Below are 21,544 nucleotides of genomic sequence, written 5' to 3' on the forward strand. Positions count from 1 at the left end.
AGAAGGAACTCAGAACCAAGGGTGTGTAACCTGCCTAGGGCCACCGATAGAGGCTGTTCTGCCCCTTTTGTCTGGTGATCTCTCTGGGTGCTTTGATAGTGCTGGTGACATTGGGCACATGAGGGTCTCCTGACCCTTACAGAGAACCACTTTTCTCCATATGAGCACCCTAACTTGAGGCCCCTTTGCTTTCTGGCCTTTTTTTTTGAGACGGAGTCTCGCTGTGTTGCCAGGCTGGAGTCCTCTGACTCCCAGTTTTAAGTGATTCTCCTGCCTCAACCTCCTGAGTAGCTGGGACTATAGGTGCACACCATCATGCCCAGCTAATTTTTGTATTTTATATTTTATGGGGCTTCACCATATTGGCCAGGATGGTTTCGATTTCTTTTTTTTTTTTTTTTGAGACGGAGTCTCGCTCTGTCGCCCAGGCTGGAGTGCAGTGGCAGGATCTCGGCTCACTGCAACCTCCGCCTCCCAGGTTCACGCCATTCTCCTGCCTCAGCCTCCCAAGTAGCTGGGACTGTAATTTTTTAGTGGAGATGGGGTTTCACCGTGTTAGCCAGGATGGTCTTGATCACCTGACCTCGTGATCCGCCCGCCTTGGCCTCCCAAAGTGCTGGGATTACAGGCGTGAGCCTCCGTGCCCAGCCCAGTTTCGATTTCTTGACCTTGTGATCCACCTGCCTTGGCCTCCCAAAGTGCTGGGATCACAGGCATGAGCCACTGTGCCTGGTCTAGCCTATATTTTTTGAATAGTGCTAAGGCCCAGGCCACTCATCTCTGTAATGCGCTTTCTCTTAGTGGGAAGCCTACACAGAATTGAGCTCAGTGGGTGACTGCATGGCTTCCTGGGGCAGGGGCGGGTATGGTTGCTTGCTGGAGGAGCAGCTTACACATAGCAGCCAGTGTCATGATGGACTGTAGCTTGCTTTATTTATTTATTTACTTTTTTTTTTTTTTTTTTGAGACAGAGTCTCACTCTGTCGCCCAGGCTGGAGTGCAATGGCGTGATCTCGGCTCATTGCAACCTCCGCCTCCCAGGTTCAAGTGATTCTCCTGCTTCAGCCTCCCTAGTAGCTGGGACTACAGGCGTGCATCACCATGCCCAGCTAATTTTTGTATTTTTAGCAGAGACGGGGTTTCACCATTTTGGCCAGGATGGTTTCAATCTCTTGACCTCATGATCTGCCCACCTTGGCTTCACAAAGTGATGGGATTACAGGCATGAGCCACCACTCCCGGCTTCCTTTTTTTTTTTTTTTTTTGAGAGGGAGTCTCGCTCTGTCGCCTAGGCTGGAGTGCAGTGGCGTGATCTTGGTTCGCTGCAACCTCTGCCTCCCAGGTTCAAGCAATTCTCCTGCCTGAGTAGCTAGGATTACAGGCGCGCGCCACCATGCCTGGCTAATTTTTGTATTTTTAGTAGAGGCAGGGTTTCACCATGTTGGTCAGGCTGGTCTCGAACCCCTGACCTCATGATCCGCTTGTCTCAGCCTCCGAAAGTGCTGGGATTACAGGCGTGAGCCACCATGCCTGGCTATTTATTTACTTTTTGAGACAAGGTCTCACTTGCTCTGTCAGTTAGGCTGGAGTGCAGTGGTGTGATCATAACTCACTGCAGCCTCAAACTCTTGGGCACTAGCAATCCTCCTGCCTTGGCCTATCAAAGGCTGGTATTACAGGTGTGAGCCAGCACACCTGGCATTGACTATGGCCTTAAGTGGGCTGATTAGACTATGAAATAAAATTCCTAGCACTGAATATTAGCTCTCATTTCAGACCTAAATATCAGTTGTTGTTTTTCCTGAACCATCTTCCAAGGATCCTTTTGTAACTGAGGTCCCAGAGTTCCCCTTTGTTGTAGAGGCTGTTGATTTCTTCTCTGGGGCAGGTTCTGATAGCAACAAGATTGCCAGCCTGCTGAACTGTGGCTAAGGTATTAGATGTCAAGATAAACCTGTCCGGTGAAATTCCTGGAGCCCCTGGGAGGTCTAGGGTTGGGGGTACTGGGGACTAGCCTTTTCACCTGAGGGTGGGCTGCAGAGCTGGTACCTTCCTGCAGCCTCCAACAGCCATCTCAGCCCTGAGGCTGAAGACCCTGTCTCTTCTCTCCTTTTCATCACTTCCTACCAGAGCCCTGTGAGTGTAGGGACATCCTGCTGATGGAGCTTAAATTTAAAACGTTCAAGCCTCATTGGCTCCTGTATCTTATGCAGCAGTTCTTAAAAGTGCCCATAGTCTTGCCAGCCCATGAAATATACCTTCCCTCTAAAAAGACATTGGTAAAACTGAGCCGGGCGTAGTGGCTCACACCTGTAATCCCAGCACTTTGGGAGGCTGAGGCGGGTGGATCAAGAGGTCAGGAGATCAACACCAGCCTGGCTAACATGGTGAAACGCTGTCTCTACTAAAAATACAAAAAGTTAGCCAGGCGTGGTCGCACATGCCTACAGTCCCAGCTACTTGGGAGGCTGAGGCAGGAGAATCGCTTGAACCCGGGAGGCAGAGGTTGCAGGGAGCCGAGATCGCGCCAATGCACTCCAGCCTGGGCGACAGAGCGAGACTCCGTCTCAAAAAAGAAAAAAAAGAAAGAAATTGGTAAAACTGGCCAGGCTCTGTGGCTCATGCCTGTAATCACAGCACTTTGGGAGGCTGAGGTGGGTGGATCATGAGGTCAAGAGTTTGAGACCAGCCTGGTCAACATGATGAGACCCCGTCTCTACTAAAAATACAAAAATTAGCCAGACGTGGTGGCGAGTGCATGTAATCCCAGCAACTCAGGAGGCTAAGGCAGGAGAATTGCTTGAATCTGGGAGGTGGAGGTTGCAGTGAGCTGAGACTGTGCCACTGCACTCCAGCCTGGGCAACAGGTTGAGGCTCCATCTCAAAAAATAAAAAAATAAAAAATTGGTAAAAGCAAAAACAGTTGGATCCTTCTTCACTCTTGTCGTTTGCTATGGGCTAAGTGCAGGACTTCTGGCCCCAATGTGAGGCCAGAATATTCTTACGCTGCCCATTGTGCTCTGTGCCGGGGCCTCCCTTGTCTCATCGGGAAAAGCCAGATGCGGTCCTTGCTGGTTTGTAGGGCCATAGGGGTGTTCTTGGTGTCTCCGTGTATGTGTGTGTGGTAAAATATATGTAACATAAAAGATGCCATTTTATCCATTTTCAGTGTATAATTCAGTGGTATTAATTGCATCCACAATGTTGTGCAACCATCACCACATCACTGTCTATTTCTAGAACTTTTCTATCACCCCAAACAGAAACTCTGTACCCATTAAGCAGTAACTCTCCATTTCTCCCTCCTCCTAGTCCCTGTTAACCTCTGATCTACTTTCTGTTTCTATGAATTTGCTTATTCTTGATAGTTCATGTAAGGGGAATCCTACAATATTGGTCCTTTTGTGTCTGACCCATTTCACATAGAATTATGTTTTCAAGGTTTATCTGTGTTGTGGCATGTTTCATAACTTCATTTCTTCTTCTTCTTTTTTTTTTTTTTATTTGAGATGGAGCCTCATTCTGTCACCCAGGCTAGAGTGCAGTGGTGCGATCTCAGCTCACTGCAACCTCTGCCTCTCGGGTTCAGCGATTCTCCTGCCTCAGCCTCCCAAGTAGCTGGGATTACAGGTGTGTGCCACCATGCCCAGCAATTTTTGTATTTTTAGTAGCGATGGGGTTTCGCCATGTTGGCCAGATTGATCTTGAACTCCTGACCTCGTGATCCGCCTGTCTTGGCCTCCCAAAGTGCTGGGATTACAGGTGTGAGCCACTGCGCCTGGCCCATTTCTTCTTCTTTATTTATTTAGTTGTTTTTAAGAGATATGGTTGGCTGGGCATGGTGGCTCACGCCTGGAATCCCAGCACTTTGGGAGACTGAGATGGGTGGATCACCTGAGGTCATGAGTTTGAGACCAGCCTGACCAACATGGTGAAACCCTGTCTCTACTGAAAATACAAAAAATTAGCCAGGCGTGGTGGTGTGCACCTGTAATCCCAGCTACTTGGGAGGCTGAGGCAGGAGAATCACTTGAATCTGGGAGATGGAGGTTGCAGCAAGCCGAGATGGTGCCATTGCACTCCAGCCTAGGCAACAGAGTGAGACTCCATCTCAAAAAAAAAAAAAAAAAAAAAGAAACATGGTCTTGTTCTGTTGCCCAGACTGGAGTGCAGTGGCACAATCATGGCTCACTGTATCCTTGAGCTCCTAGGCTCAAGAAATCCTCTAGCCTCAGCCTCCTGAGTAGCTAGGACTGCAGGCATATGCCACCATGCCTGGGTACTTTATTTTTTTTTTTTTGAGTTGGAGTCTTATTCTGGTGCCCAGGCGGGAGTGCAGTGGCACGATCTTGGCTCACTGCAACCTCTACCTCCCAGGTTCAAGCTATTCCCCTGCCTCAGTCTCCGGACTAGCTGAGACTACAGGCGTGCACCACCACACCTGGCTAAATTTTGTATTTTTAGTAGAGATGGCATTTCACCATATTGGCCAAACTGGTCTTGAATTCTTGACCTCAAGTAATCTGCCCACCTCGGCCTCCCAAAGTGCAGGGATTATAGGCGTGAGCCACTGTGCCCGGCCTGCCTGGATAATATTTTTTTTTTCCTCTTTTGAGACGGAGTCTCACTCTGTTGCCCAGGCTGGAGTGCAGTGGTGTAATCTTGGCTCACTGCAACCTCCACCTCCTGGGGTTCAAGCTATTCCCCTGCCTCAGTCTCCCAAGTAGCTGGGACTACAGGTGTGTGCCACCATACCTGGCTAATTTTTGTATTTTCAGTAGAGATGGAGTTTCACCATGTTGCCCAGGCTGGTCTCGAACTCCTGACCTCAAGTGATCTGCCTGTCTCGGCCTCCCAAAGTGCTGGAATTATAGGTGTGAGCCACTGTGCCCGGCCTGCCTGGCTAATTAAAAAAAAAATTTGGGGGCCAGGTGCAGTGGCTCATGCCTGTAATCCCAGCACTTTGGGAGGCCAAGGCAGGCAGATCACGAGGTCAGGAGATTAAGACCATCCTGGTTATATGGTGAAACACTGTCTTTACTAAAAGTACAAAAAAAAGGGCCAGGCACGGTGGCTCACGCTGTAATCCCAGCACTTTGGGAGGCTGAGGTGGGTGGATCACAAGGTCAGGAGATCGAGACCATCCTGGCTAACATGGTGAAACCCCATCTCTACTAAAAAAATACAACAAAAAATTAGCTGGGCATGGTGGCTGGCGCCTGTAATCCTAGCTACTCAGAAGGCTGAGGCAGGATAATGGCATGAACCCAGGAGTTGGAGCTTGCAGTGAGCCGAGATAGCGCCACTGCACTCCAGCTTGGGCGACAGAGTGAGACTCTGTTTCAAAAAAAAAAAAAAAAAAAAAAATTTGAGCCCGGCGCAGTGGCTCACGCCTGTAATCCCAGCACTTTGGGAGGCCAAGATGGGTGGATCACAAGGTCAGGACTTTGAGACCAGCCTGACCAACATGGTGAAACCCCGTCTCTACTGAAAATCCAAAAATTAGCCGGTGTGGTGGCGTGTGCCTGTCATCTCAGCTACTCAGGAGGCTGAGGCAGGAGAATTGCTTGAACCCGGGAGTCGGAGGTTGCAGTGAGCCAAGATCACGCCATTGTACTCCAGCCTGGGCAACAGAGCGAGACTCCGTCTCAAAAAAAAAAAAAAATTCGTAGGCCGGGCGTGGTGGCTCATGCCTGTAATCCCAGCACTTTGGGAGGCGGAGGCAGGCGGATCACGAGGTCAGAAGATCGAGACCATCCTGGCTAACACGGTGAAACGCCATCTCTACTAAAAATACAAAAATTAGCCGGGCATGGTGGTGTGTGCCTGTAGTCCCAGCTACTCGGGAGGCTGAGGCAGGAGTATGGTGTGAACCCGGGAGGCAGAGCTTGCAGTGAGTGGAGATCGTGCCACTGCACTCCAGCCTGGGCGACAGAGTGAGACTCCGTCTCGAAAAAAAAAAAAAAATTTGTAGAGGCCAGGCGTGGTGGCTCACGCCTGTAATCCCAGCACTTTGGGAGGCTGAGGTGGGTGGATCATGAGGTCAAGAGATCAAGACCATCCTGGACAACATGGTGAAACCCCATCTCTACTAAAAATACAAAAATTAGCTGAGTGTGTTGGCACGTGCCTGTAGTCCCAGCTACTAGGGAGACTGAAGCAGGAGAATCACTTGAACCCGGGAGGTGGAGGTTGCAGTGAGCTGAGATCGCACCACTGCACTCCAGCCTGGGCAACAGGCGAGACTCCGTCTCAAAAAAATTAAAAAAAAAAAAAAAAATTTTTTTTGTTTTCTAGAGACAGACAGAATCTCGCTATGTTACCCAGGCTGATCTTTTTTTTTTTTTTTTTTTTTAGACGGAGTCTCGCTGTGTTGCCCAGGCTGGAGAGCAGTGGCGCGATCTCGGCTCACTGCAAGCTCCGCCTCCCGGGTTCACACCATTCTCCTGCCTCAGCCTCTCCGAGTAGCTGGGACTACAGGCGCCCGCCACCATGCCCGGCTAATTTTTTTGTATTTTTAGTAGAGACGGGGTTTCACCGTGGTCTCGATCTCCTGACCTCGTGATCCACCTGCCTCGGCCTCCCAAAGTGCTGGGATTACAAGCGTGAGCCGCCGCGCCCGGCCTACCCAGGCTGGTCTTGACACCCGGCCTCAAGTGATCCTCTTGCCTCCGGCTCCCAACGTGCTGGGATTACAGGCATGTGCCACCATACCCAGCCTAGAACTTCATTCCTTTTTATGGCTGAATAATATTCTGTTGTACTTATATATACATCACATTTTGTTTATCCATTCTTCTGTTGATGGACGCTTAGGTTGCTTTCACCTTTTGGTTATTGTGAATAATGGTGCAGCGAACATTGGTGTACAGAGTGTTTGAGTTCCTATTTTCAGTTCTTTTGGGTGTTCACCTAAGAATGATATTGCTGGGTCATATGATAATTTTTGTTTAACTTTTTTGGGTAACTACCGAACTTTTCCATAGTGGTTGCACCATTTTACATCCCTACCAGCAGTGTGTGAAGGCTCCAATTTCTCTACATCCTTGCCAACATTTATTTTATTTCTTTCTCCATTTTTTTTATTTTTTAAAGCCTTGCTGTCTTGCCTAGTCTGGTCTTGAACTCCTGAGCTCAAGCAATCCTCTTGCTTCAGCCTCTTAAGTAGCTGGAACTTTGATTGATTGATTCAGATGGAGTCTCACTCTGTCACCCAGGCTAGAGTGCACTGGCGCTATCTCAGCTCATTGGAACTTTTGCCTCCCGGGTTCAAGTGATTCTCCCACCTCAGCTTCCTGAGTAGCTGAGATCACAGGCATGTGCCACCACGCCTGGCTAATATTTGTATTTTTAGTAGAGACAGGGTGTCACCATGTTGGCCAGGCTGGTCTCAAAGTCCTGACCTCAAGTAGTCTGCCTGCCTTGGCCTCCCAAAGTGCTGGAATTACAGGTGTGAGCCACCATGCCTGGCCCATTTATTCTATTTTTTTGTTGTTGTTTTTGTTTTTGAGATGGAGTCTAGCTCTATCCCCCAGGCTGGAATGCAATGGCTTGATCTGGGCTCACTTCAACCACCACCTCCCTGGTTCAAGTGATTCTCATGTCTCAACCTCCTGAGTAGCTGGAATAACAGGTGTGTACCACTACGCCTGGCTGATTTTTGTATTTTTAGTAGAGACGGGTTTCACCTTGTTGGCCAGGCTGTCCTCAAACTCCTGACCTTAACTGATCTGCCCGCCTCGGCCTCCCAAAGTGCTGAAATTTCAGGCGTGAGCCACCGTACTTGACCTGGAACTTTTAAATTATAGCTATTCTAGGTATGAAGTGGTAATTCATTGTGGTTTTGATTTGCATTTCCTAATGACTAGTGATGTTGAGGATCTTGTTATGTGCTTATTGTATGTGGCTATCTGTATAGATTCTTTGGAGAAATGTCTGTTCAAGTCCTTTGCCTATTTGGGTTGTTTGTCTTTTTGTTGTTGAGTTATAGGAATTCTTTACTTATTTTTGATATTAAACCCTTATCAGATCTATGATTTGCAAATACTTTTTCCTATGCCGTAGATTGTCTTTTCACTCTCTTATTTTTTATTTTTATTTTTATTTTTTTCAGATGGGTTTTTGCTCTGTCGCACAGGCTGGAATGCAGTGGTGCAATCTTGGCTCACTGCAGACTTAACCTCCTGGGCTCAAGCGATCCTTCCACCTCAGCATCCCAAGTAGCTGGGACTACAGGTGCATGCCACCATGACTGGCCAATTTTTAAATTTTTTGTAGAGATGGGGTCTTGCCATGTTGCCTAGGCTGGTCTTGAACTCCTGGGCTCAAGCAGGCCTCCTGCCTCCACAGCCTCCCAAAGCACTGGTATTACAGGTGTGAGCTACCATGCCTGGCCTCTTGATGATGTCTTTTTTTTTTTTTTTTAATTATTATTATTATTTTTGAGATGGAGTCTCACTCTGTTGCCCAGGCTGGAGTGCAGTGGTGCAATCTCTGCTCACTGCAAGCTCCGCCTCCCGGGTTAACGCCATTCTCCTGCCTCAGCCTCCCAAGTAGCTGGGACTACAGGCGCCCGCCACCATGCTCGGCTAATTTTTTGTATTTTTAGTGAGACAGGGTTTCACTGTTTTAGCCAGGATGGTCTCAATCTCCTGACCTTGTGATCCACCCGCCTTGGCTTCCCAAAGTGTTGGGATTACAGGCATGAGCCACCATGCCCGGCCTTTTTTTTTTTTTTGAGATGGAGTCTCACTCACTCTGTTTCCTAGGCAGGAGTGCAGTGGCATGATCTCGGCTCACTGCAACCTTCGCCTCCCAAGTTCAAGCGATTCTCCTGCCTCAGCCTCCTGAGTAGCTGGAATTACAGGCATGGACCACCATACCTGGCTAATTTTTGTATTTTTAGTGGAGACGGGGTTTTGCCATGTCGACCAGGCTGGTCTCGAACACCTGACCTCAAGTGGTCCGCCTGCCTCAGCATCTCAAAGTGCTGGGATTATAGGCATGAGCCCCGATGACGTCTTTTGATGCACAAAAGTTTTAATATTAATTAAGTCCAATTCATGTATTTTTCTTCTTCTTCATCCTTTTTGTATCATCTCTAAATCCACTGTGAAATCGAAGGTCATGAAGATTTACCCTTACGCTTTCTTCTAAGGATTTTATGGTTTTGGCTCTTTCCTTTTTATTTTATTTTTTCCCTTCCTTCCCTCCCTCCCTTCTCTCTCTCTCTCTCTTTCTTTTTCTTTCTTTCTTTCTTTCTTTCTTTCTTTCTTTCTTTCTTTCTTTCTTTCTTTTCTTCTTTCTCTTCTCTTCTCTTCTCTTCTCTTCTCTTCTCTTCTCTTCTCTTCTCTTCTCTTTCTTTTTTATTTTTGAGACCGAGTCTTGCTCTGTTGCCCAGGATGGAATGCAGTGGCACGATCTCAGCTCACTGCAACCTCCTCTTCCAGAGTTCCAATGATTCTCCTGCTTCAGCCTCCCAAGTAGCTAGGATTACAGGCACCTGCCACCACGCCTGGCTACTTTTTTTGTATTTTTAGTAGAGATGGGGTTTCACCATGTTGGCCAGGTTGGTCTCAAACTTCTGACCTCAGGTGATCTGCCCGCCTCGGCCTCCCAAAGTGCTGAGATTATAGGCGTGAGCCACTGCGCCCAGCCTATTTTTTTTTTTTTTAAGTGCTACTGGGCCAGTGCCAGATTTTTGGCCCAGGGCCTTACCTCTTATATTTAGATCATTTTCTTTTCTTTTCTTTTCTTTTTTTTTTTTTAAGACGGAGTTTCGCTCTTGTCACCCAGGCTGGAGTGCAATGGTGCAGTCTTGGCTTACTGCAACCTCCGCCTCCCGGGTTCAAGCAATTCTGCCTCAGCCTCCTGAGTAGCTGGGATTATAGGCATACACTACCATGCCAGGTTAATTTTGTTTTTGGGGGACAGAGTTTCACTCTTGTGGCTCAGGCTGGAGTGCAATGGCTTGATCTCGGCTCACCACAACCTTTGCCTCCCAGGTCCAAGTGATTCTCCTGCCTCAGCCTCCGGAGTAGCTGGGATTAGAGGCATGGGCCACCACGCCCGGCTAATTTTGTATTTTTAGTAGAGACGGGGTTTCTCCATGTTGGTCAGGCTGGTCTCGAACTCCCGACCTCGGGTGATCCTCCTGCCTTGGCCTCCCAAAGTGCTGGGATTACAGGTGTGAGCCACCAGGCCCGGCCTAATTTTGTATTTTTAGTAGAGACGGAGTTTCACCATGTTGGTCAGGTTGGTTTCAAACTCCTGACCTCAAGTGATCCACCCGCCTTGGGCTCCCAAAATACTGGGATTACAAGCGTGAGCCACCTCTCCCAGCCTCTGCCTGATTTTCTTGTGTTGAACCACCCTTGCCTTTCTGGGATAAATCCCATTTGGTTGTGGTATATAATCCTTTTAATATACTGTTGGATTTGGTCTGCTACTATTCTGTTGAGGATTTTTGCATCTATATTCCTCTATATTGCTCTATAACTTTCTTTTCCTTTGATGTCTTCTTTTTTTTTTTTTTTGAGACGGAGTCTCTGTCACCCAGGCTGGAGTGCAATGGCGCAGTCTCGGCTCACTGCAACCTCCACCTTCCAGGTTCAAACACTTCTCTGCCTCAGTCTCCCGAGTAGCTGGGATTATAGACGCCCGCCAGCATGCCCAGCTAATTTTTTTGTATTTTTAGTAGAGATGGGGTTTTACCATCTTGGCTAGGCTGGTCTTGAACTCCTGACCTTGTGATCTGCCTGCCTTGGCCTCCCAAAGTGCTGGGATTATAGGTGTGAGCCACCGCACCCAGCCTGATGTCTTCTTAGTGGCTTTTTGATTGCTGTTCCAGGATCTTCCTCATCTTGGGTTTGTATCTGGGCACTGCACATTTACAATGTGCACAGACATTTTTCTGTGAAGAATTGAAGTCTCTAGGTCAAAGCTGGGAAGTTGCTTAGGAGCCTTTGGTTTAACCTTTCCTCTTCTAATAAGGAACCTGATATGTGGGTTGAAATCTGGCCGGGCGCGGTGGCTCACGCTTGTAATCCCAGCACTTTGGGAGGCTGAGGCGGGTGGATCACGAGGTCAGGAGATCGAGACCACGGTGAAACCCCATCTCTACTAAAAATACAAAAAATTAGCTGGGCGTGGTGGCGGGCGTCTGTAGTCCCAGCTACTCAGAGAGGCTGAGGCAGGAGAATGGCGTGAACCCGGGAGGTGGAGCTTGCAGTGAGCCGAGATTGCGCCACTGCACTCCAGCCTGGGCGACAGAGCGAGACTCCGTCTCAAAAAAAAAGAAATCTAAGATCCACAGTCTTGAATTAGGCCGGAGTGTCTGTGACCAGCCTTTCAGAGTCAAGGGTGTCGTGTTTGGAGCCCTGCTGTGAAGTGTTCTTGTCACCTCAGAACCCTTCAGGAGGCAGGAGGGGAAGTCAGACTTGTTGCCAAAGGGGTTCTCTGTGCAAGGTTCTCAAACTTGCTATCAGGACTGGGTGGTAGAGTACAGTAAAGGGGTCGTCTCCTTCCTGTAGCCTTATACATATTTGGGAGGTGTGAGAGTCAGGTGGCCCTGGTTTCTAAACTTCTGTCCTCTGTCCACCACCAGGCCTGCCTGGGTCGCAGAAGAAACTCTAGTCAGTTGGAGCTGTGCTAAGTCTGTCTCACTGCAGCAGGGTCTCCTGCGTGTGTGCTCTGTGCCCAGCTTGGGACATACTAGGTGCCATATGAGCCGGAGCCACAGTGCCTCTGCTCAGCAAGGATTTTGACTGTTTCTGAAGCTGTACTGTTGTGATGCAGCCTCTGCCCTTCTGTCAAGACTTGGGGTGCTAGGTGGACCAAGGAGCTGACTGTGAAAGCCACATTCCCTAATGTGTCTGCCATCACTGAAATGTCCTGGGGTGATCCAGAGAGAGTCTGATGAGCGAGAGCCAAAAACCTTTGCAGTATGTAGCCATTACTCTTAAAAGTGGCTTTTAAGAGATGGCTCTTAAAAGTGATTTTTGGCCCAGCACGGTGGCTTATGCCTGTAATCCCAGCACTTTGGGAAGCCAAGCTGGGCGGATTACATGAGGTCAGGAGTTGACCAGCCTGGCCAACATATAGTGAAACCCTATCTCTACTGAAAAATACAAAAATTAGTTGGGTGTGGTAGCGCACACGTTGTAGTCCCAGCTACTTGGGAAGTTGAGGCAGGAGAATTGCCTGAACCTGGGAGGCAGAGGTTGCAGTGAGCCAAGATCGGGGCACTGCACTCCAGCCTGGGTGACAGAGCAAGACTTCGTCTCTAAAAAAAATAATAAAATAAAATATATAATAAAATAATTGGCTGGGTGCGGTGGCTCACACTTGTAATCCAAGCATTTTGGGAGGCCGAGGCAGGCTGATTGCTTGAGCTCAGGGGTTCAAGACTAGCCTAGGCAACAGGGCATATCCCCATCTCTGAACTACCCAGGTGTGGTGGCACTCACCTATGGTCCCAGCTATTCAGGGGGCTAAGGTGGGAGGATGGCTTGAGCCTGGGAGGCAGAGGTTGCAGTGAGCAAGATCTCACCACTGCACTCCAGCTTGGGAGACAGAGTGAGACCCTGTCTCAAATAAAAAATAAAAATAGAAATTAAAATTTAAAAATTGTAAAAAGTAATTTGTGTTAGTTGTAGAAAATCTGGAAAAGCAAAGAGAAAAGGGAATCCAAGAGGACTGGACTGTGCTTGCAGCTCTCCACATGACTGCAGGATTTCAGCAGACTTGCTCGGGTGGCAGGACTGGGTGGACCCCCCCTTGCACAGGTGGCAGCATGGACTCCCTGCCAGTTGCAGTGGATGGTGGGAGCTTCTGGGTGGACTCGTGAGTGTGGACAGCTGTGGGCCTTTGCTGCCTGCTTCCAGGTGCGGTTGCTTCTTCTCTATCTGGTGTTCTGGTGGATCTCGACTCCACTTGGCCCAAGCAGTGCATATTTGCTGCCCTCTTCTCCCTTGAGCTAGATAGGGCAGAACAGCTGTTCTCATATCTCCACCTTGCATTGTGGTTTTGGCAGGCAAGGGTAGGAACTGAAGTTACAGGCCTAGTCATGGCCTCACTGCCACGAAGAGCTTGTCTGTTGCCTCTCTGTGCTTCCTGTCTCACCTCTGGCATGATATTTTTTCTCCACTTTGCTGCCATTTAGAAGAAAGGAGTAAATCAGATGGCTTTACCTTACTTTCACTTGTGTCGTAGCGTAAATAATTCCCTCTCCCCAGCCCTTTAAATATATCCTGCAGTTAGAAAAGAAGGCCCTGGTAGAGAAGTGCTGGGAGCTAAGCTGCTCTATCTATTCCAGTCACCTGCTCCGGGAGTAAAAGCCCTTGTTGCTGCCCTCCCTCCCAGGCTGACCTAGGCAGGCTGTATCTGTGAGTGTTTCTAGTATAGCCTGGCCCATTACCAACAAGGAAGCAAATATTCACCTCGTTTCTCCTTGGTAATCTCAAGTAAACAGGCGTTTGTTTTAGATGTTCTAAGATCCAGGCCTTCCAGAATGGCCTCATTTCCTTACCAGATCCTGATGCTGGAAGATCCTCCAGTGTATGAATGAATGGACAAAGTGGGGTTGTCCCGTCATCCACCTTCAGCCCCAGGCACTGCGCCCAGGTGCTCCTTTGTCTGATCCTGTTGAATGGCTACACTGGGGGCTCTCCAGCCTCAAGGTAATAGCTGATAAAGCAGGCTCTGAGAGCACATGGGACATGCCAGTGGGCATGTGTTGAACTCAGTGGCGGAGGTGAGATTGGAGTGTGGGATTGTCAACTGTATTTGCTCCTTGGAGCTATGTTCTGAGATGTGTGTGCATGGCATCAATGCCAGGCTTAGAGAGCACAGCTGGAGAATGGCTGCTGCTAACTCTGGCTGAGTACTTTGGCTCCAGTATTTCCAAGTGGGTCTCAGAGAATTGACCTTTCCTTGGTACCTGGTTGTGCTAGGCAGTGTCTTAGGCTTCTGTAGCCCCTCCCCCACGCAATAAATTAACTGTGTTGTAAAGAGCACTTGCCTGTCTCCACATCATCTCACTGCTTCTGTCCCGCCCTTGTCATCTTCCATGGAAATGACTCTGGAAGTGTCCAGTTTTGGTTCTTCAGTCCATTTTTCAAATATCAGCTGTTTGATCAGCTGTGCCCTTTCTTTTTTTTAGAGACAGAAGTGGTCTTGTTATGTTGTCTAGGCTGGTCTTGCACTCCTGGCTTCCATTGATCTTCCCGCCTTGGCCTCCCAAGTAGCTGGGATTATAGGCTGAAGCCACCATCCCCAGCTTAGCCCCTTCTGTGGCTTCCCATTTACCTCTCATGAAGTTCAGACTCCTTAAGCTGGCATGCAGGCTGTGCAGGCACAGCCCATTTCCTGATCCAGCTGTCTGTCTTTCTGGGTCTGCCCAGACTGTAACCCAGTCACACTGAACTTCTGTTAGTTCCCTGACCATGTGGCTGCTTTCTTGCCTCTATGCCTTTTCACATTCTGCTGTGTTTTTTTTGTTTGTTTGTTTTTTGAGACGGAGTCTCGCTTTGTTGCCAGGCTGGAGTGCAGTGGCGCAATCTCGGTTCACTGCATTCTCCGTCTCCTGGGTTCAAGCGATTCTCCTGCCTCAGCCTCCCGAGTAGCTGGGACTACAGGCACCCGCCACCACGCCCAGCTAATTTTTGTATTTTTAGTAGAGATGGGGTTTCATTATGTTGGCCAGGATAGTCTCGATCTCTTGACCTCGTGATCCACCTGTCTCGGCCTCCCAAAGTGCTGGGATTACTGGCGTGAGCCACCGTGCCCGGCCCATATTCTGCTATTTCTGCGTGGACCATGATCCTCTTTCTCCTGTCATCTACTTTACCAGGCCGTGGCTCAGCCTTCACTTCCTGAGGGAATTCCCCACTTTGAGTCAGCACACCTTGACTCTCTGGCTTGCCCTGACTTGACATTAGAACTGTTGGAGGGCAAGGATTGAGCCCAGGCCCCCACTCTTATGTCCCCAGCACCATACTGGGTACAGGGCATTTTTGTTGATGACATGAATGACTGGAAGAACCTCTGTGAAAAGAAATTTATCACACCTGTTTTTACTGAATTAATGTTAGCAAGGACCCAAGAGCTCCTAATAACTCAGCCATATTCAAGTGCCTCCAGAGATCAATAGAGGAAAGGTAGTATCAGTGGCCCCCTATGGGGATTCTTCCTGTTCCATAGATGCAAAGATACTGCAGTATGTGTACAAAAGAATGAGTTTGAGGTTTTTGTTATGCCCTTTCCTTCTTTTTTTTGTCTCATTCTTGGCAGCTCAAAGGGTACAAAGTGGTATCTCGCTGTGTTTTGTGTTTTTTTTTCTTTGAGACAAGGTCTGGCTCTGTCACCCAGGCTGGAGTGCAGTAGTGCCATCTCAGCTCACTGCAACCTCCACCCACCCCAGGCTCAAGCCATCCTCCCACCTCGGCCTCCTGAGTAGCTGGGACTACAGGTATGCACTACCATGTCTGGTTAATTTTTGTATTTTTGGTGGAGACAGGGTTTCACCATTTTGCCCAGGCTGATCTCGAACTCCTGGTCTCAAACAATCAGCCCTCCGTGGCCTCCCAAAGTGGTGGGATTACAGGCATGAGCCACTGCACCCAGACTATTTTTATTTTATTTTTCTTTTGAGACAGTGTCTCACTTTGTCATCCAGGCTCTGGAGTGCAGTGGCGCAAGGCACTGCAGCCTCGACTTCCTGGGCCTCAAGCTGTGCTCCCATCTCAGCCCCTCAAGTAGCTGAGACTACAGACAAGCACCACCATGCCCAGCTGATTTTTTTTTTTTTTTTTTGAGACGGAGTCTCGCTCTGTCGCCCAGGCTGGAATGCAGTGGCGCGATCTCGGCTCACTGCAAGCTCCGCCTCCCGGGTTCATGCCATTCTCCTGCCTCAGCCTCTCCGAGTAGCTGGGACTACAGGCGCCCGCCACCACGCCCGGCTAATTTTTTTGTATTTTTAGTAGAGACGGGGTTTCACCGTGGTCTCGATCTCCTGACCTCGTGATCCGCCCGCCTCGGCCTCCCAAAGTGCTGGGATTACAAGCGTGAGCCACCGCGCCCGGCCACCCAGCTGATTTTTATATTTTTTGTAGAGATGGAGTTTTGCCATGTTGCTCAGGCTGGTCTTGAACTCCTGAGCTCAAGCAATCCCATCTGCCTCGGCCTCCCAAAGTGCTAGAATTACAGGCATGAGCCACTGTGCTCGGCCTCACTGTAGTTTTGATTTGCATTTCCATAACGATAGTGATGGTGAGCATCTTTTCAGGTACTTGCTGGCCACGTGTACACCTTCTTTAGGGAAATATCTACTCAAGGCCTTTGCCCCTATCATTTTTTAGAGATGGGGTTTTGCTGTGTTGCCCAGGCTAGTCCCAAACTCCTGGGCTCAAGCGATCCTCCTGCCTCAGCCTCCCACATTGCTGGAAATACAGGTGCACACCACCATTCCTACCTAAAAGTTTTAAAGTTTGATAAAGTTTACTTTATCTATGTTTTCTCTTGTTGCCTGTGCTTTTGTCCAAGAAATTATTGCCAAATGCAATGTCATGAAGCTTGCTTTCTATGTCTTTTCCTGAGAGTTGAAGTTTTAGCTCTTATGATTAGGTCTTTGATCCATTTTGAGTTGATTTTTGTATATGGTGTAATGTAAGCGAAGAACTTTCTTCTTCTTTTTTTATTTTAGACAGAGTTTCGCTGTTGGTGCCCGGGCTGGAGTGCAGTGGTGCGATCTTGGCTTAACTGCAACCTCCGCCTCCTGGGTTCAAGCAATTCTCCTGCTTCAGCGTCTCAAGTAGCTGTGATTACAGGCATGCGCCACTATGCCTGGCTAATTTTGTATTTTTAGTAGAGACAGGGTTTCTCCACATAGATCAGGCTGGTCTTGAACTCCCAACCTCAGGTGATCCACCCACCTTGGCCTCCCAAAGTGCTGGGATTACAGGTGTGAGCCACCGCACCTGGCTAAACTTTATTCTTTTGTTTGTGATTATCCAGATGTCCCAGCATTATTTGTTGAAAAAACTGTCATTTCCCCATCTAATGGTCTTGGCATCTTTGTTGAAATCAGTTGACTATACACGTGAGGGTTTATTTCTGGGATCTCTGTTCTATTCCTTGGACTGTACGTCTATCTTTATGCGAGTCTTAAACTGATTTGATTATTGTAGCTTTGTAGTAAGTTTTGAAATCAGAAAGTGTAAGCCCTCCAACTTTGTTCTTTTTGAAGATTGTTTTGACTGTTTCTGTCTCTTGAGATTCCATATGGATTTTTCTATTTCTGTGAAAAACATCATTGGGATTTTGATAGGGATGGCCTTGAATCTGTATATCACTTTGGGTAGTATTGACATCTTAACAATAGTGAGTCTTCTAATCAGTGAACAGAGGATGTCTTTCCATTTATTTGTGTCTGTAATTTCCTTCATCAGCATTTTATAGTTTTTAGTGTCTTTAGCCTCCTTGGTTAAGTTTTTTTACTTTTTTTTTTTTTTTTTTTTTTGAGACTGAGTCTTGCTTTGTTGCCCAGGCTGGGGTGCAGTGGCGTGATCTCAGCTCACTGCAAGCTCAGCCTCCTGGGTTCACGCCGTTCTCCTGCCTCAGCCTCCCCCGTAGTTGGGACTACAGGCCCCCGCCACCACGCCCGGCTAAATTTTTGTATTTTTAGTAGAGATGGGGTTTCACCATGTTAGCCAGGATGGTCTCAATCTCCTGATCTCGTGATCCGCCCACCTCAGCCTCCCAAAGTGCTGGGATTATAGGCGTGAGCCACCGCGCCCAGCCAACTTTATTTACTTTTAAGTATTTGTTTTCTTTTTTTTGGGCGGGAGATGGAGTTTTGCTCTTGTACCCCAGGCTAGAGTGCAATGCTGCCATCTGGGCTCACTGCAACTTCCACCTCCCGGGTTCCAGCAATTCTCCTGCCTCAGCCTCCTGAATAGCTGGGATTACAGGCATGCGCCACCACGCCCAGCTAATTTTTGGATTTTTAGTAGAGATGGGTTTTCACCATGTTGGTCAGGCTGGTCTTGAACTCCTGACCTCATGATCCACCTGCCTCAGCCTCCCAAAGTGCTAGGATTACAGGCGTGAGCCACCGTGCCCAGCTTAAGTATTTTATTCTTTTGATGCTATTGGAAATGGAATTGTTTTCTCAATTTTTTTTTGATTGTTCATTGTTAGTGTGTAGCAACACAACTGAAAAGTGAGAAATAGGGTAACTTACTAGTTCTTTTTTTTTTTCTTTTTCTTTTTTTTTACTTTTTTTTTTTTTTTTTGAGACAAGGTCTTGCTCTGTCACCCAGGCTGGAGTGCAGTGGCTTGATCTTGGCTCATTGCCACTTCTGCTCTCAGGTTCACGTGATTCTCCTGCCTTGGCCTCCCGAGTAGCTGGGATTACAGGCGCCCACCACCATGCCCGGCTAATTTTTGTATTTTTAACAGAGACAGGGTTTCACCACATTGGCCAGGCTGATCTTGAACTCCTAACCTCAGGTGATCTGCCTGTCTTAGCTCCCAAAGTGCTGGGATTACAGGCATGAGCCACCGCACCTGGCCAATTCTTTTTTTTTTTTTTGGAGATGGAGTCTGTGTCTGTTGCCCAGGCTGGAGTGCAGCGGCCTGATCTCAGCTCAAAGCAACCTCTGTCTCCCAGGTTTAAGCAATTCTTCTGCCTCACCCTCCCAAGTAGCTGGGTTTACAGCCGTGTTCCACCACACCCGGCTAATTTTTTTATATTTTATTAGAGATTGGTTTTCACCATGTTGGTCAGGCTGGTCTTGAACCTCCTGACCTCAGGTGATCCGCCGACCTCGGCCTCCCAAAGTGCTGGGATTACAGGCGTGAGCTACCGCACCCAGCCCTGCACCTGGCCAATTATAATTTTTTTTTTTTTTTGAGATGGAGTCTTGCTCTGTTGCTCAGGCTGGAGTGCAGTGGTGTGATCTCGGCTCATGCAAGCTCCGCCTCCCGGGTTCATGCCATTCTCCTGCCTCAGCCTCCCAAGTAGCTGGGACTACAGGCGCCCACCACTACGCCTGGCTAACTTTTTTATTTTTAGTGGAGACGAGGTTTCACCATGTTAGCCAGGATGGTCTCGATCTCCTGCCGTTGTGATCCGTTCGCCTGGGCCTCCCAAAGAGCTGGGATTACAGGCGTGCCCAGCAAGTTTTTTGTTTTGTGCAATCTTTAGGGTCTCCCTTTCCTTTCCAGTTTTTTTTTTTTTTTAGACGGGGTCTCACTCTCACCCAGTGGCACAATCTTGCTTACTGCAGTCTTGATCTCCTGGGCTCAGGTGATCTTCCCACCTCAGTCTTCTAAGCAGCTGGAATTACAGGTGCACTTCACCATGCCCACCTAATTTTTTGTAGAGACAGGATATCACCATGTTGCCCAGGCTGGTCTCAAACTCCTGGGCTCAAGCGATCCTCCTGCTTCAGCCTCCCAAAATTCTGGGATTACAGGCATGAGCCACTGCACCTGGCAAGGTTTTCTACGTATGGTAACGTGTCATCTGTGAACAGAGATAGTTTTCCTTTCCAATTTGGATGACTTTCATTCCTTTTTCTTGTCTAATTACATCATCTAGAACTCCCAATACTGTCTTGAATAGAAGTGGTGAAAGCAGGCATCTTAGATGAAAGGCTTTCAGTCTTCCACCATTGAGTATGATGTTAGCTGTGGGGTTTTTCTAAATTTATTTTTTGAGGCGGAGTCTCTCTTTGTCACCCAGGCTGGAGTGCAGTGGCCTGATCTTGGCTCACTGCAACCTCGGCCTCCAGGGTTCAAGCGATTCTCCTGCCTCAGTTCCCTGGTAGCTGGGATTACAGGCATGTGCCACCACACCCTGCTAATTGTATTTTTAGTAGAGACGTGTTTCACCATGTTGGCCAGTCTGGTCTCGAACTCGAGACCTCAAGTGATCCACCCGCCTCGGCCTCCCAAAATGTTGGAATTACAGGTGTGAGCCACTGCACCCAGCCAGGTTTTTCATATATGACCTTTGTTGTGTTAAGGTAGTTTCCTTTTATTCCTACTTTCTTGAGTGTTACTGACATGTAATTTAACATGCTATACAAGTCACCGTTTACAGTGTACAATTCAGTGTTTTTTAGTATAGTCACAGGGTCTGCTTTGTTTCTCTCAGATTGTTGGATGATAGTCTTCAAGTTTATGAAGAGTTTCTGGAAGGTAGAAGAGTGCATCTTTTGGTAGCTTTAAAACACCATGCTTTTGGAAAAGACTTAATGTCACCCAGTACTTGAAGAGTGGGGGCTTATTCTCCTTGAACCCTGACTCAGCTGTGACCTCATTGGAATATGCAACCTGGGCTCCTGTGGGGCTGCTCCCTGTGTCATTGACACCTGGAGGTGGAATGGTGCCCAAATGTGGGTGTCAGCTTCCTCTGGCTGCTCTCCCCTTAGACAGTCCACTCAGATTCTCAAGTTGAGGCAGGGGTTTGTACAGAGGTTCCCGAGCCATCCACTAATAAACACCATCTTACCTGTGGAGCAGAGTCTGTAGGAAGGTGTTTAGGGCTAGCTGCTGGAGAAGGGAGAGGCTTCTCCTATGGGGAGGCCTAAGCAAGTTGTGTTTTGAGCACAGGTGCTTTAGTGATTCCCCATTCCCATAGAATGTTGTGGAACCAGAGCCTTGTTGCAGCGACCAAGCATAACTCTTCTTGAGTGACCTTTGACCTCCCCCTTTGCACATGTGCTCCAAACATAAACCCTTACCTAGTGTCAGGAAGCCTATGTGCTGGGGATGGGATGACATGTGGTGTTGGGCATAGCCCCAGGCCCGTCTGAACAGGGCATGGTGAGTGGCTGTTGTCTAAATCAGGGAAAGCCCTGACTGTGTTGCACTTGTGCCTGTTGGACTGCTGACTGCAGGGCAGCTGGGGTCGTTTGCTGCTTGGTCAGCTGAGGTACTGAAGGAATGGAGACTGACTTTTGGCAGCCTCTGCCATGTAAAGTTAGGAAGCTGATTATTTGGGCTGCAGATTTTCTGGAAAAATGTGCAAGTTTTAATCTAATGGGAATTCTGCCAGCAGGCTAAGACAGCTTCTGCTCCTGATGGTCCTTGAAGCTAGCCCCTCTGGCAGGAGGTGGCAGGCAGTTTGTGTGTTTCTGGGAATGACTGAGCAGTCCTGTCCAGCTACAAGCTATATTGGTTCATGTCTTTGACCTTTAAGGATCCAACTCTGTCTCAAATGCTGCTTAAAACAAAGCAGAAGACAAGTTCCGAACCATGAAACTCCATCTTTGAAGTGCTGTTCCTTTTGCTTTGCTCCTTTCCCTTCTCTACCTTTTTCCCTAAGCCGTGTAGGCCAAGTTGTCAGGGCCGTATGTTGGGTTGTATCCTTTCCTGGTTCCTGCCCAGCATGATTGGGATAGCTGATTTCAGAGGCAAGTGAGTAAGTCAGAGCCTTCCCTCCCTGCCTGATCCTTTATTTTGGTAGTAGAGGCTGCTCCCCCAAATATAGTGGTGCAGCAACCCAGAGAAAGGCAAAAGGGCATTTACTGCCAAT

The 21,544-nt window shown here is 48.3% G+C and overlaps 1 protein-coding gene across 7 annotated transcripts in view; it reads left to right on the plus strand.

Moving 5' to 3' along the window:
* The window catches only part of RANBP10 (RAN binding protein 10), an 86,391-nt gene that overhangs the window by 14,990 nt on the left and 49,857 nt on the right, over positions 1-21,544 (plus strand). The window contains exon 1 of one of the 7 annotated variants that reach the window (XM_055297588.2): positions 6,420-7,633. The exons of 5 other annotated variants lie outside the window; for them this stretch is intronic. The gene's annotated coding sequence lies outside the window, so the exon portion shown is untranslated. Of the gene's footprint in view, positions 1-6,419; positions 7,634-11,337; positions 15,470-21,544 lie in introns of those variants that run through there. One more of the 7 variants, XM_055297586.2, reaches the window with a different exon arrangement.

Source organism: Symphalangus syndactylus, chromosome 11 (assembly GCF_028878055.3).
Source record: "Symphalangus syndactylus isolate Jambi chromosome 11, NHGRI_mSymSyn1-v2.1_pri, whole genome shotgun sequence".
Taxonomy (NCBI): Eukaryota; Metazoa; Chordata; class Mammalia; order Primates; family Hylobatidae; genus Symphalangus; species Symphalangus syndactylus.